This window comes from Python bivittatus, unplaced genomic scaffold (genome assembly GCF_059951505.1).
Source record: "Python bivittatus isolate LINGU-HERP-01145 unplaced genomic scaffold, Pbiv_v1 ctg000020_np1212, whole genome shotgun sequence".
In the NCBI taxonomy this organism is placed as follows: Eukaryota; Metazoa; Chordata; class Lepidosauria; order Squamata; family Pythonidae; genus Python; species Python bivittatus.
Genome location: NW_028277030.1, coordinates 106498005 through 106514484, shown reverse-complemented (window position 1 = coordinate 106514484; position 16480 = coordinate 106498005). Strand labels below are relative to the sequence as shown.

The following is a 16480-nucleotide window of genomic DNA, read 5'->3' as shown; positions in this document are numbered from 1 at the left end:
AGAATCATTGAACTATTTTTTCTTTAATTTGGCTTCTTGAATCTTATCAGTGGATGTAGGCCACAATGAATTTGATACTATTTTTTGCTGGATTTGTTTCCATCCATCTCAACAATATTATATCATTTATTATCAACTATAAAGGATTTTTAAAATGCTGGGATCATACTGGATCTTAGAAACATACACACTGGAGAATCCATAGCATTAGCCTCTTTCTAATGAGGTAAGTGCTGGCATTGCCAGTGTTACTCTAAGATTTCTAAGGCTAAGTATGACTTGCCCAGGTTTGTTATATGGTAAGCAAATTGGGAATGAACTAAAATAAAGTAACCCCTCTCTTTTAGCCATCAGCTGGATTGTTTTGCTACCCTAATTCAGTGATTTGCTTTTCTTTATCCTACTGAGTGATCCATGTGCAGCTACGTGTTTATGAGTTTGTAAAGGAGCCTCTTGATCTTTGGACTAAGACTATGCTTGTGCTGTAATTTATTTCTGTGAGTTTCTATAATATTGCTTCTTGGAATACACGCAATTATATGCCTCCAGGCAATGTTTTACAATTATATAGCAGGCATAGTTGTATTTATAGTTTCATGCACATTTCTTCAACTTTCCCCTGATCTATTTTTAAACAAGTTTTCTTGAATTTATGAAGTGGGTTCATTCTCTTGGGAGTCTTTATTCATCTGTATTTTTAAATAGCATCTACTTCTCAGAATTCCAGCAGATAGCATTTCTATGCACATAATGGTGCAAAAACATAACTTCTTGGTGGATCTAGTAAATAGGAAGTATGCATCAAAGCGGAGTGTTGTTCTTCAGAGCAATGCTACCAGTAGGAGTAGCAATCATGCCTCACTGTTGCATACCAGGCACGTTCTGGACCTCTATCCCTCAACGGTTCTTAAAATTACAGCTTAGTTTGTAAAAATTGTGTGTCCAGTGTGAAAGCGGGAAGGGCGTGGTGTGAGTTAAATATTTTGTAAACATGCCAGACTCGGCTGTGTGTGTTTATGTGCAAGCTGAACCCTGTGATGCGTGTCTTGCCCTCATATCGAGGAAACAAATGATGGCAATCTCTATGGAGACCCGAAGATCAGGGCTCTCTTCACGGATCTCTACAACTGGAGTCGATTTGGCTGAAGCGCTTCTCTTCCTACGGAAGACAGCTGAATACATGTTGTTTTGAGGATAGTTTCGGTATGATAGTGTGCTTGTGTGCGTGTGTGTATTCTAAACTCTGGCACCGGTGGAACTTATCCGAAAAAGGCAGCGTGCCAGAGGCGCCCCCGCCAAACGAAGGTGCGGTTTATGATAGCCCTCAACAATGAAAGCACACTGCCCATTTGAGTTTGGCACTTTTCGGAAGTAGGGGCGGTGTGAAGCTCGTTTCTCACTACTTGATCCGTGCCCGTAAAACCTGATTCTCGCCCGCTACTGATCCCAGCCTAAATCGGCTCTTTTTCTCCGACCGGGTCTCCAGAAAAAGCGATCTTTGACGCAAGAGTTGGAGCGCAGGAAAGAAAGAGAAACGCACAAGGAGGAAATTAAGAGAGTGAAATCGGAGAGGTTGGTCGTACCTGTCCAGGAGAGATTGGTGCACCTTCACCATTCACATTGCCTCGGAAAAAGCTCTAGCCATGAAGACGCGCAGACTTGAAAATTGCTCTAGAAATAATTTCCTCCTCCCGGTCAAGATGTTTAGGCGTCTCTCTTGCCCCCGCCCGTGGCGCGTAACTGAAAAAGCGAGCAAATTCTATTGTCGGCTGGATCTGAAACTTTATTATTATTATTACTTTAAACTGTTCAGCCGCCCTGATCGTTACTCGTCTTTTCCAACATCACCCTTGTCATTGGCTGTTTCTTCAGTGTTTGTTGAATGTGCGGGAGCGAGAGTAGGGAGGGGAGGGGGTCGGAAAGCAGGAAGGAAGTTGTGAGCCTGTCTGGGGTTGAACTCAGCGGAACAAGTTTCTTTTCTTTCTTTTCTTTCTTTTTTCTTTTTTTCCTATTGCTTGGCAGGACTGATGGAGGGAAACGTTAAAAAAAAGTTTCCATTGTTAGCGAGCTCAGAACAAAATCTGCTCCACCCTTTGTGGGTTAAAGATATACCGTCCATTTTTTTCCACCCCTTGTTCCTTCTTACTATGTATAACTTGCTGCAGCTATTTAAAACCGTTTAAATGCTCCTGCTTTTTCAGGAACAAGATGAGATGCTGGGTTTGCTGCTCTGCAGACCGGATCTCCCTTCCAAAGGCCTTCAAAGAGCAAGTGAAAAACTCTGGCCCATGTAAGATCATGGATACTTTTCAGGTATAGTGTCTATCTGTATATCTATCACAAGCCTAACGTTTCCCTTTAGTTTATCTAAACTTTTCAGACTAATTTTAATTTTTATGAGGGAAGTGTGGTCATACTGTTACACACTTAAAAGGGAAAATGGCCCTTTGGGCATGTGTCAACTCTGTTGAAACCAGCCAAATGCCTGGGGACTGGAAGTGGCTCCAAATATGTTTAATACAGTACTGGATTAAACTAAACACTGGGGAGGCCAGTCACTCTCTCTCAGCTGAACCTAATTCACAGGGTTGTCATTCTGGGGAAAAATAGGAGGAAAAAGTATTATGTACCCCACCATGAACTCTTGTACAAAAGGCAAGATGTAAATCTAAGAAATTAATAAATATGTTTCCAGATACTTCGCTCTTCTGCCTACAGTTGGAACTCTATAATTACCTCAGGGCCTTTTCACTTTTAAATTATTATTGATTTAAAAACCAGAAATTAAAGAAAAACAGATGGTTTAAAATCCCATCAGTATGATTCACGTCAGGTAAAATATGCTTAGGATGGGAGAAGTTAGTGTGACATATACTTTTGTTGAGGGAATCTAAGTAGTGGGAGGTTGCCCCACAATATGCGTTTCTGGTTCTGCTATTAGAAACCTATTCTGCCTTCCTTTTTCAGAGAAAGAAAAGAGACATTAGAAACCCCTTTGATCAGTTGGGCTGGAAAAACGTCCAACTGACCTGGAATTATCTCCCTATGGCTTTTAATCTTTATGGGTCTCCCAGAAAATTGTAAACATTTTATAAATCAAAACAGAAAATGTTGGTCAGATTGTACATACAAACACGTGCGCGCGCACACACACACACATGTGTGTGTGCAAGGTGCTATACATTAACATAAAATAGCCCCAAACCTAAAATCATAAAACGAGTCTTCTCAGTTAAAAAGAATTAGGAAAGCTGCCTTGTATCTCCAGGCTACTACATAAAATGTGGTCACATTTATATATATCTCAAGATCTGAACTGGTAAGTAAAAAAGTGATTTATGGCATATTATAGTAACATTGGGAGGACTGTAAAATTGGAGCAATGACCGATTGCCTTTATCTTTATAGGATTCATCAATTAGGAGGACAATTGTTAATGATTCAGCCTCCCACAGCCACACGGGCAAGTCCCTTACATTTAGTACCCCTGTGGGCAAGGCATTACACCTTGCAAGTGTGAAGGTTTTTTATTTTTTATCTATTTATCAAATTTATATGGCTGCCCATCTCACAAGGAGTGACTCTGGGTAGCATACAACAATCGAGTAAAACAATAATATATAAAGACAATAATTATAAAAATAATCAATCATTATTAAAATTGAAATATCTATAATTGGTAATTCTTGTATTGAATAAGCTAATCCACTGATTTTAGAGAATATGTTTTTTAAAAAACACAGATTAAAATAATTTGGAACCAATGATACATTCAACTGATGATCCATTTATTTGCAGCAAAACCAGTAAGAAATTGTGTGAATTTAAGGCAGGTATGATTAATATGTGTGCTCCCCGACATTCCCGTGTACATTTACTTATTTATTTGACCCATGGACTGTTCCAGTCAACTGAACAGTGTACAATGTAATTTGGATTAAAATACACAAATACATAACAATCAAAAACTAAAACCAAGATCATACATTATAAAATAACAATATACTCTGGGAATTGGCCATTCCAAAAGCATGGTTAAAAGTAATTATACATCCAGAGGGATAGTGTTGCTGTTGTAACTTGGGATTGTTGGGGATTGCAGTTCAACAACACTTGGAAGGCTATAGGCTCCCCTTCCCTTCAAATAGCCTATGAAATTTTGTCTTCAAGGTGCTATAAGCTGCTGTACTTTGCTGCTTCTAGATATAGATATAGATACAGATATATAGATATAGATCGATACACACACAGTTTAATGGATTGCTTGGAGGAGGGTTTTGTTATTCCTAATTGTTGGTTAAATCAGAGAATGTGTCATCCACAATACCATTATGCATCATTTTACATCACCTGCATAGTGACAAATACAATAGGAATTCTTTCCATTACATTTGAAGTCCATTGATTCAAAGTGTGTATATTTAATAGAGGATGTTATTTCAGCCACACCAGACACCAAGTTTTGAACATTTCCTATTTGATAATTCCATCATTGAAATCTTCTCTCTTTTCAAAGCCAGTTTGATGATTGGTCATCCCGAACTCAGAAATTTGCCTCCATTATAAGCAGTCTGGGATTCCTGGGTCATGCATTAGGGAAATGAGTTGTAGCCAGTGAAATTTGTGCCATAAAGTCTATCTTAGGTGTCACGTGACTTGCTGTTGTTTTTCTACATGTTTTCCCTTTGGAATAGGATCTATCATAACTAGCAAGCCACTGTTTGCAGGATCAGAACCACATTAAGCGCAGTTTACGCTATAGTGTTTTTGTTTGAAACATTGTCTTTCTGTTGAAACCGTCTTTCAGTTCCACATTTCCAGGGCAGTTGACATTAGCTAATAAGACCCAGGAAAACAGTTTGTATCAAAAAAAGGCAATGCCAAAAACAATCAAATCTGACATTTTAAAAACATCCAAATTAAAAAGCCAGGGGAATATGCATAGTGAGCAGTATAAATCGGCATCCTCTTGATTGCTGTTGGATTGCAATCTGTTATGTGGGGCCTCTCCTGAGTAACCATATGTGTATTGCCAATCTACTTCTTAGAGGCTGTTAACTCCATTACCTCAGAAATGATCATTGTTAAAAGTAGCAAATCAGTTTTAGAGGCTCTATGTATGCAAATGTAAGTATAGCTCAACAGAGGAAAAGAACAGGATTGAAGATCTGGTATAAGAATAAGCACACAGAACAAAGCAGTGGTGAAACTGAGGTGAAGGCCCTTGTCCATTTATATTGAAAGGACAGTGTTGTTTAGTAGTTAGAACAGAATCCAACCATCAGACACAGTCATGAAGGTCACATACCGTCATTTCTTATAGTTTTATCTCTCGGCATAACCCACCTCATGAGGTTTTTATGAGAATAACAAATGGAAAGGAGGAACCTTTAAGCTCTTTGAAGGAAGGATATGCTAAAAATATAACAATAAAACATTTACTTAACAGTTATCCTGTCTCTATTCCCATTTTGGGCTCTCACTTCTGTGGGCATGCATGCCCTTTGTTGTAAAGGTTCATTTGTACCACAGACCCTGAATCATTAGAACTACCAGATCCGGAGTACAAAACTCCTGACGAACCCTGGATGGCGGAAAAAAATAATAATAGAGAAATACAGTACTATATTTCATGCCGTCCAGTGGCTATTTGGAGTTTTGCAGCCATAATCTGACAGCACTATGCATAATTTGCAGACAGCACATTATACTGGAAACATGAAAACAGGAAGTGCAGGTCCCTCATACATGCTCAGTCACTGCTTATTTGTAACTTCCAAGGGGTCCTCCTCAGTAGAAGCCCCACACCCAGGGAACTTGCTTGTCTATTTCTGTGCTTGAGCATTCTGTAGAAGAACTATTTACATTTACAGATATGCATTGTTTTAAACAGTGCATTCTTTTATTTAGAGGGTTGAATCTTAGTAAGTATAACATATTTTATTTGTGGTGGCATTTGTGTGGGACGGCCCATCTAATCTTTATTATTCTAAGATGTAGTGGATTTCATACCCACAGTAATATATTGTTTATGAATGTGGTTAAAGATGAAAACTTTGGTATAGGTGAGATGCTATAGGAAAAGAAATTACACCAGCTGTTCTTTCTCCAACCCATGTAGCTGGCTGGAAACACAACAAGTGGGAACTACAGGCAAAGGCCAAGCAGATGGTCTTAGAGAGTGTGAGTTCTCCATTGCTTTCCGGTATTTTAGTTCTGGTCTACTTTGAACTGTAGAGGCGAAGCAACTACATTATAAAATAACTAATTTCCAGAAGCATTTTAAAAAGCAAATATTGAACTTCTAAGCATTACCAAAATGTGCACATTTCCTAGTGTAATATTGCAATCCTAATGCAAGTTCACTTAGGATAAGTCCATTGTGTTCAAAGGGACTTACTTCTGGAAAAGTCTGAATACTAATGCACATTATGATGTTATGCCAGGATTTTAGTTTGAATAATAGCATACCTTAATGTACTATATTACTAATTCTGTGGTTTCTATGTACGTCAGGTAAAACCTGTCGTACATTTATTATTTTTATTTATAAAATTTAGAATCCTTTCCTTCAATTAGCCAAAACAAAACAGTACATCCTAGGTGATGGTTTACCATAAGTAAATTAAAATAAATAAATATATCAAGTTCATCACTATAACTTTGTTAGCCATACTGAACTTTCATCTTCAGAATCAGTATGCCATTAATACTAATTGCTGGGCAAAAGCAGAAAGAGAGAGCTAGTTGTTCCTGCCCTGCTTGTGCATTTCCCACAGACATCTGGTTAGCCTTTTTGGAAACAAGATGCTGGAATTGAAAGCTACATCATAGTAACGCAAGTGGGTTTCTGCTCCTGCAACAGGACTTCCCCTTGTTCTACCTATCTCTGTACTTCCTGTATCCCAACCAGATTTGGGGACAGTAAGGGGAAAATGGAGGGTTTATTCTACTGACTGACCTGCTCTGTGATTGAGCAGAACTGCTCTTGCAATGTATATTTAACCAGAGGAAAAGGCGACAGCTGTTTGGATTCACTATTAAGACAGGCTGAGGAAGTTTCCTCTGTTAACCTCGCACACTTTTTTCTTAAATTGTAATTGGACAGATAATTATTATGATATAAAAAAGGGGGAGTCTACAATGTGTCATAGAAAATCTTTTTCTTCTTTTCCCTTTTTCTTAGGTATTTTTCTTCTCTCCTTCGGCTTTGTAGCCCATAATATATGTATGTTTTGTGACATTACAATACTGAAATCATCCACAGCACCTTTTATGGATGATATGAGCTGGAAATCACAGGAAACAGTGTGAAAGTTTCCATTGTCTGCCAAACAGCTTATTTTGTAGAAAAATAGTAAGGTATTGTGGGCTCGAGGTGGGGGGGAGGGAGCCACTTTGTAGCAAAATGGATGGTGGAAACTTCATATCCCCAAGATTTCAAACTGCATCGTGTATTATACATAGATGAAGACAGTTCGCCCTGCTGTATGTTGTGATGACTTATTAATAATACAGTAAGTTTTTAATTTTATCAATGGAAAAGATCACTCTGAAATAATTTGGCAAATATTAATAACTTGATACCTCTGTGTTACTACTAATTTTGTAAAGCTAAAAAACTATGAAAATACACTTAATAAAGTTGGTGATAACAATTTATCCTTTTTTTTCATAAAGTCTAGCCCATAAATTTCAAGCAATAATTATGAAAATCACTCAGAAAAAGTGATATTTGGAAACAGTTATTTTATTTTATTTTATTTATTTCAGGCACTGCCTGACTCCAAAGTGAGTCTAGGCAGCTTACAATAGAATTTATATAATAAATCACATTAACACAATACAAAACAAAACAAAATGGGATCCAGTCTATACAAAAACATAGATAAAATACATCTAACAAGGGGCTTCATCCATCTTAACCCAAGATGGGAGAACAACCACATCTTTGAGGTGTTATGAAATGCCAACAAGGTGGGAGCTACACAGATTTCAAGGGGGATCTCATTCCAGAGGGCAGGCACCCCGAGAGACAAGGCATGCTTCCTGGATCCCGGTAGATGGCATTGTTTAATTTTTTATATAGTAATTTTATTCAACATTACAATTAAAAAGATAAGAACCAATATAAATTAAAAAAAATAAAATAAAAAGAAAAAATATAAAGAAATATATAAAGAAATTACTTCCCCCTTCATAACAAGTATAAACAATTTTAGTAACTTATCACCTTCTCTTGAAATACAACAAATGATCTCTTCTTCCCATATCTCATCTCTTATCTATAAACAAATCTTTAAAGCCTCATCATTCAGTCCTGGTCAGCAAAAGTCCATTTACCAGAGATAACAACACATCTATTTTAACCTTGATCAAATAAACCAACTTTATATTTCTTCCCTTTATTTTTAACAATCTTGATCCTAAATCCTGTCAAATAATGTCCTAGAACTTGATTTCTTATTTTTTCTTTGTTCCTTCTCAGAAAGTTCTCCAAAACTTTAACCAGTCTCTTTTGTAAATCCAGTATAAGAAAGTTATCCAGATTACTCTTTTGGTTTACTAAGATATCAGCCAGTTTCATTTGTATATCCAGTGCAGCATCTCCTTCCACATCATTCCCATGGCCTGTCATTTTTAAATCCACATTCAAATCAATTTCAGTTTTGTCCAATAAAACTTGTTCCTCTTTGATGACATCATTTACACATAGTCTATCTATAATGACAGACATTGTTAAATTTAACTTCTGAGTCCATTGTTCACAAATATCCCTCAATATGTCCAATGTTAAAGTATTTTGTTCCTTTTCTGTATTAGTAAGTCAAATTTAGGTGCTCTTCTCCTTTAATTGTAATCTTTAATTCCTTCTGGTTCCCTCTGGTGTCCAACCTTCAAAATCCCATCTTATCATATATTTTTATTTTATTCAAAACAACATTTTCTCATGGCAAGGATTCTTACAATTAGTTTCAAAATCTTATTTCAATTCCATCTGAACCCTTAGTCTGTTTATAACTTTCCAAAATTAATGTTCTAATCACCTTTTGCTGAGATAATTTTTTAAGTCCTTAAACTTATATAAAATTTATTTCGCTAAGGGTTGAAGGAAACTCACCCACTGTAGTAAAACTTGCCTTTATGAAGGTTCCGAATATCTGAAAAGCAGTTAACAAGCAGTTTCCAAAAGTGATTAAGAAAGGAAGCATGCAAACCGTGTGACATTTTGAAAGTGCTGAACTGCAGTTTGGGCTATGATGGTTCCCTTGTCTCCCAGAGCTCTAAACCCGCTGGAGTCTGCTATTTTGCAGTCTCCTTTCAAGGAGCACCTGTCTGGAGCATTTGTGGGTGATCCCAGTCTTCTCCTTGTCCGGAGAGGCATTGTGAAGAGTCGGCTCCACTCTCACTGGCTCTTCATTCTGCTGTGGTTGTTGGCTCTAGTCTTGTAGAGCTGTCTTCAGTTCACCATTTCTTCCCTAGAAGTCAGGTGGCACTGTTTAACTGAAGGAACCCGGAGTGTGCTAACTCTGCTGGCACATACTGGTCAAGCAGAAACCATGGGAGAAAGGCAGTCCCTCAAATCACTTGGCCCTATGCCATGTAGGGCTTTATAGGTCATAACCAGCATCTTGAATCCCACTTGGAAGCATACTGGCAACCAGTGCAGCTTTCACAGCAGGGGTATCACATGGCGTACCAAGGCATGCCCATCACTGCCCATGACACTGAATTCTGGACAGGTTATTGCTTCTGAGTGGTTTTCAAGAGCAGTTCCATGTACAGCACGTTGCTGTAATCAAGTTGTGAGGTGACTAGGGCATTTGTGTCTGTCTGAAGGGCCTCCCAATCCAGGAAGGGGTTTGACTGGCATACTAGATGGAGTTGTGCAAAGACACCTTGAGCATAGCTACCACCTAGTCTTTAAACAGGAGCTTTGAGTCCAAAAGACTCCCAGATTACTTTAAGTTAATTATCTCTCTGAAATATTGGAAAAAGGCAACCAAAAGTATATTCTTCATGATCCCTGTCTAATATATTTGTTTCAACTATCTTTCATTGTTCCAACTGCTGATGTTTTGTAGTTGTAAAGTTGTAGTTTGTAGAGACAAGTGATGACAGCACAAAAATGTAATGTAACAGTAATCATTGGTCAGAGCAGATGACAGCTGATGGGAGACCACTAGAAAACTGCAGGGCTGTGGATTAGACTGCAACTAATTAGTCAAATAAACACCCCAGAAGGTGGCAACAACAAACCAGTTGTGTACTGTATTGCTGCCAGGAAAATTACATGAAAGTGTTGCTGTAGTCACCAGGAGTCAGCTTTGACTCAAGAGAGACTTTACCTTAATAGGAAGAATAACATAAGAATAATCTATTCTGTTCATGTCAGCCATAAGCTGAAAGGAAGAGAATATCTACTCAGCTAGCCAAGAATTTGATTTAGGATGAGAACACAGCATGATAAAAAGACCCAATTTTCCTACTAAAACTGTACGACCTCAGTACCAGAGTAGCTACTGGATAGCAAAACTTCCATCTATCATTTCTGTTCTTAATATACCTGACTGCAATCCCAGTATACACCAGACTACAAGCTGAAGGAGAAAAGTAGAATTTGAAGCGAAGGTCATCTTGGAAATATATTGTGAAAAGCTACACATTTTGTCTACTTCAAAATATATGGGCCAGAAAAATATTCATGGAAACTGACTGTTCACATTCATTCAGTGCAGCTACTTTCCCGTTTTCATAAATATTATCCCCCAAACTGGAATCTCCCATTTCTGAGTGGTGCAATAACTCAGCAGCAAGAGAATTGGTGGTGACATGATGTTTAATTTTAATCCTTCATTAGGTCAGAGGGAAGATTCTGAGAAGGAGTCATCACCCCGAGAACCATCATATTCTACTCCAGAACTTTTCAAGCCAATAGACTTTATCATACTCCTTGGCAACCCCCACAATGCATTCCCCACCGCCTCCACATGAGATGGCAGCTATAGAGTCAACAGTGACCCTTTAGGGAACTCTGACTGCATGCACGAAATAAACTAAGCCATCTTGTGGCTATGTCTAGTATAATATCTGGATTGGATCATGGACCAAATTATTGTTGAAGAACCTTGACCACTACTGGGAAACATGCTTTGTCATAGGTTACTCACAAAATCTTGTTTCTGATTGTCATTCAAACAGAAACATTCAAACTTGTAAGAGATGATTCTTATACTGACAGGGAGGCTTGGAACCATTATGTAGACAAAACCCAAGGGCAGACTGCTCTGTCATCTTGAAAAGATCAGTGTTGTCCCCACTGAAACCAAATGCACAGGCGGAAGAAAGCCAAGGTTTAATGGCTCTTAATTGCCTATAAATAAGTTCCACTTCTGATAGCAAAATTACTTGCCAACATTTTTGTATTAGCACTTCAACCTTTTTTTTCTAATACTTATTAATCTGAGTCCTAGAGAATTGTTCCTTGTTGTTCTTCTCCAGTCATGATTGTTTCTAGGGAAACCTGATACCACTTATAATCTCTAGACCCAGAGATGGAAGAATAGAACGGCCACAAAAATTAGACCCTTCATTTACAGTGTAGCTACTGTTATTTTTTTTCACCCAAACTACTCATAGGGCTGCAGAAGAGCCAGATTGCCCCTATCCTGTCCACATATAATGTTGGCTGGCCCCTGGAAGGTAGTTCCTGGCCAGAAATGGCAGTTAACCAGCAAACTGTTGCTAGATGTTATGGTACTCAGTGGCTCACCCATGGTTAGTTTCAGACTTGACTTTTCTGGTAAAATGACCATACAAACAAATAATCCCTTAAAGGAGCCATGGTTAAGAGGACATCCAGGGCTAGATATGTTTCAAAAGGCCTCTGTATGATGCTGCAAAAGAAGCTCTCTTTGGTTGCATTACAGTCAGCATCTCTTCCTGTAAACTAAGTGAGGCTAGAATATCTTATAGATTGAGCTGCTCTGTGCTGACATGGATGCTTTGTTTGCCAAAGACATTGTGGCTACTACACCATCTAGTCATGTTGTTATGGATACCTCTCTGCTTGTACAATTGGTGGATATGGAAAATTTACTTGGAGAACTGCTGCTAAGATCTCTGCTTTTGAAATTGGCCAGAGCTAGGCTGGATATTTGCAGTCCAACACATTTCAAATGTACTATATAAACTGATACAGAACTTCACATGTGGATACAAGTCTACAAATATAATTACTTGCATTGTCTTTTTTTTTTTTAACATGCACTGGGTCCCTAATATGGGAAAGTGGATTGCTGTTCTTAGGGAGTTATTTCTTCATTCAAATGCTTCCTCTCTGATGGATTACCAATAAACTTTTTTAAAAAAGCAAAACTGAGGGTACTGCAGACCATGGATTTGGTTAAGGTTGCTATTGGCCTTATTTATACAGGATACAACCTTCAAGTGAAATGCATTATTTTGACTTGGAGGTAAGGAGAAGCAGGAAATTTATATATTCTCAGAGCCAGTGTTTGCTGGTCCCAATGGTAGTCAGGTAGACTATCAATTAATTTCCTAATAATGTAATTCCCTATATAGTTTGATTTCCTACAGAGGATTAGAATTTCCCATAGGAAGACTAACTTAATACTGCATTGAGATACTGAGCTATAATAATAATATGGAATGTCTCTCCACTTGTATACATTCATTTATTTTTGATAAGCTTTCTCCAAATCTCCATAACAGAAGGAAGATGGCTTCATTGCTTTGAGTCTGTCATGGATTCTGATAAAAGTAAGTTTCAAGCTATTTTCTCACAGAAGGATGATCAGTACTTTATTTAAGGCTCTCATGGCCAAATGACCCAATCTTCTACCATCACCTCTGATGTCTAAGCACTCAGATAAACACTCTGATTACTTAATGTAAACATCTGCACCATCACTTTCCTCTTGTCCTGCATGGCTACTTAATAATTGTCATAGTTCTTCTAGGATTAAGTGCAACAAAGCAGCTGGTACTTCCAGTTAACAATCAGACTTCAAAACCATAATTATTTGTAGGTTTCACATTTCAGGTAATACTAACTAGAAATGATGTGTGGCATTTTGCAGATTACTCTTAACTGCAAAAGAGCTGCCAACTGTAGCTAAGGAGTGTACTAAGTAATGAAGCAGCATGCATACTCATGTGAACCATTTGGAATGGGTTTATATGTTGTACCAACATGTCTGATGAGTCCCGTCCCTCTGACAGAGTAGAGTTGAAAAATGTGAGCTCTTCAACCGATTAGATAGCTTGTCCAGGAACAGAGCTCACAACATTGCAGGGCTTCAATTGGTTTTAGTACTTCATTGTCTTACCACCTGCAAGGAACATCTGAAACTTACACAGTTCAACAGCCCTCCCCCTCAAATACACATGAAAACTAATAATCTATACCCAGGGGCAGGTAATAGTTACTTCAAATTAAAGGGAAAAAGGAGTTTTTGAGTGCCCAAAGGAATTAGTTTAATATCTGCTTGCAATTCTTCAAAGGAGCTGCATCTTTTTCTGAGATAGCACATCTGTCCATTAGCCACACAGTCCCAGGACAAGACATGTTGAAAGTATATTGTGGTTACACTCATAAAATGACAGCTATGGGCTGTGGCCAGCTGCAAAATAACTTTCTTTTGCAAGCAAACTTTTTCTTATTGCCCCTCTGGCCCCCAGGATGGTCTACCATCCCAGCTTGAGTTTGGTGGGTTTTTCTTTTCCTTTTTTGGGATCCCTCCCTGAAAACTACTGGACTGTAGGCACTGTCAGCCTGGTGAGGTAGTCCAGTCAAGAAGCACACCCAAAAGAACTAGCTCTAACTTTATTGTAAGGTTACATTAACAGAATTTTGCAAGTCTGACAGTACACCTCTGCCCCCCTCACCTTTACAGTCCAAGAAACTAGGGAGGGTCCCTTCTGAGATACTTGCCACACCTACGTTCTTTGTGCAGGCTCAGCTGCCACTTGGCTGACCATTTTCTAGTCTGCAGCTCTTCCTCCTGTCTCCCAAGGTCATTCGCATAAACCATTACAGTCATCATCATCATCATCATCATCTCATATTTAGGGAGTCTGTGCAGGTCCAGAGGCATTTTTGTAAGTTACAGTCTGTCACTTTGTTTTGCAGTATGCCAGCTGTCCACTTTGTAATTAAATTACTGTTAAAAACAACCCCTAAATTGGGACCCATATTCACTACATTACCTACATCTGGTGTAAATAAAAAGTTTTGAAAGAGGATTGCCATTTTAACAAATTTTGACTATCAGGCTTTACACTAAGTGAAAAACTCCCTCCTGCTGCTTTGAGCTGGGATACTGAAATGCTTCATTAATAACTTGGTTATTCATACAGTCGGTATATATAACATCCTTGACCATGCTGGACAAGATTTAAAGAAGAGTTTGCTTTTTACTGGGTCACTCCCATGAGCATTTCCTTGTTGCTTCCCAATAAATAAAGCTGAGTTACTTCTGGAAAATCTGCATACAACTGATTGACTGACACCTAAAATGGAGCCCCACTCTTCACTGGAATCATCAGTTCCTGAGGAAACTTCATGGCATATAATAAATCTGATTTATTTTACCTTGTACAGTACAACTTTTTAATGTATGCATATATAATGTTTTAAATAATATGCTATTTTGCATGGCTTGTCAGAAAAGCATTGTATACAGTAAGTGAAGTAAATAAATGCAGGATTGTACTGCAGTAAAATGCCAAGAAAATCAGTAGTTAGACTCATTAAAATCCACTGCTTAGCTAAATGGCCTTCATTTGCTTTTTAAAATGTTTTTGTTCCAGAATACCACATCTGGAACAAAATATACCACATTTAATCTAGCTCTGTGGGACATATTTTCTTCTCTGTTCATTCTCCAGTTGCATATTTGCCAATAAATAAATTCTTTTCCCCAATTAAAATTTCACCGATTTCATGGGAAAGAGATTACATGAAGTTATATACTATATGATTCATTATAAAATGCCTATATATTAACATTGATTTGGACTTCATGAAATAGGAGTCTCTTAAATGACACAAACCTCATTTTGTGTCATTTAAAAGACTCCTATTTCATGAAGACCAAATCAATGTTAATATATAGGCATAACTAATATATAGTTAATTTGAATGACTGCCTGTCAAAGAGCTCATGCAAGTTAAGTCCAAAAATCCATATTAGGATAAATTGCACTGAATCATAAGGTAATTTATTTGGAATTCTATCATGGTTGGTAAATCATAGCTTATGGCTCAGTATGATGTGACCTCAACCAACCTTGATTTAATCAATAAACCATGGTTAAACAAACTAAGTTTTAGGGAAATGTGCAAACCCTGACACTTACCTAATTCACACATTGTACTGAACCATAGTTCAACAAACTATTATGCTTGGAGTTACACAAAATGCTAAGACATAGAGTACTATAAATCTGTGTTATCCTTAGCAATATATGCAGACAATGTATTAGGTAGATTACTTAAAAGAAAATCATTAGAAGCTATATGGAAAACCAATCAGAAGGACTTCTGCCTCAAAAAGGTAGCTTGCCCTCAGATTTTAATTTTTTTATTTTTAACAGATCTGCAAGCGTTGGCAATTGGGTTATGCTGGCTAGGAGTCCTAAGAGTTCTGCTCCTAACACATCTGGATCCCTCCAAAATGAGGGAAGCTGTTATAAGCAATGTCTGTAGAACACAAGCAGAAAAGGCGCTCCCGCCCAGGCAACAGCAGGCAGAATGCTAGAGACAGATTAGGGATTTGACTTTCTGGGATTTTTATTTGGGGAAAAAATGTACAAGACCAGCCAACTGCCTGACATTTTCTTCTTTTCATTTCAAATGTAATCCTCCCACACCTACAAGATCCAAAGTTAGGATGGGACTGCTGATCAAAAGCAGAGGAAATTATGACAGAAAACGAAGCCCCAGCAGGGCAGTGTGGTCCTGGAAAGGCCTCTGAGAAACATCATGTACCTTTCTCTTTCCAAATCTTTAATGGAAAAAAATTGTGTCATAAAGGTGCCATCTTTAGAAATTTCATGGAATGCACTGAATGTTCTGAATGCTTATTGTTAAAGGGAAAAAAAAGCTTACCAAATAAAATATTCTATGCAATTGGAATGCTGCCTTGGAAAAATAGTCTTTTTCCAGTCCATCCTCTTTCTCCCTTGTATTTTATAAATCTAACCTTTCCACAAAAGAACAAAATGCAACTACAATTTGTCCACTAAATGCAAAAACAGTAATTGCAAGCAGTAAAGTGGCTGACTCAAGCTCTGAAGTTTCATGGGCCTACGTTTGTATCAGTACAGATCAGACCCTCCTAGTCAGCTGCTCTCCAGGTGCATCCAGGTGATAACTTCCACAATTACCAGTTAGTGTTGGAGCTGGAATCCCAGCACATGAGTTTGGAACAGCTGCATTGGAATATTGCACTGA

General features: G+C 38.0%; 1 protein-coding gene and 1 long non-coding RNA gene across 6 annotated transcripts in view; one reads left to right on the top strand and one right to left on the bottom strand.

Moving 5' to 3' along the window:
• ITPKB (inositol-trisphosphate 3-kinase B) overlaps window positions 1-1723 on the bottom strand; it is a 77000-nt gene extending 75277 nt beyond the window's left edge. The window contains exon 1 of the mRNA XM_088145942.1: window positions 1584-1723. The gene's annotated coding sequence lies outside the window, so the exon portion shown is untranslated. The remainder of the gene's footprint in view (window positions 1-1583) is intronic.
• LOC112541499 (uncharacterized) lies at window positions 1023-16240 on the top strand. 5 transcript variants are annotated; one of them, XR_003085490.2, is made up of 4 exons: window positions 1330-1572; window positions 2202-2313; window positions 12736-12783; window positions 14383-16176. It is a non-coding gene; the product is annotated as an uncharacterized LOC112541499 (long non-coding RNA). The 5 variants fall into 5 exon arrangements; XR_015797089.1 differs by lacking the exon at window positions 1330-1572 and adding an exon at window positions 1023-1203 and having other exon boundaries at window positions 12736-16224; XR_015797088.1 differs by having other exon boundaries at window positions 1326-1572; window positions 10862-16237.
• The last annotated feature ends 240 nt before the right edge of the window (window positions 16241-16480 follow it).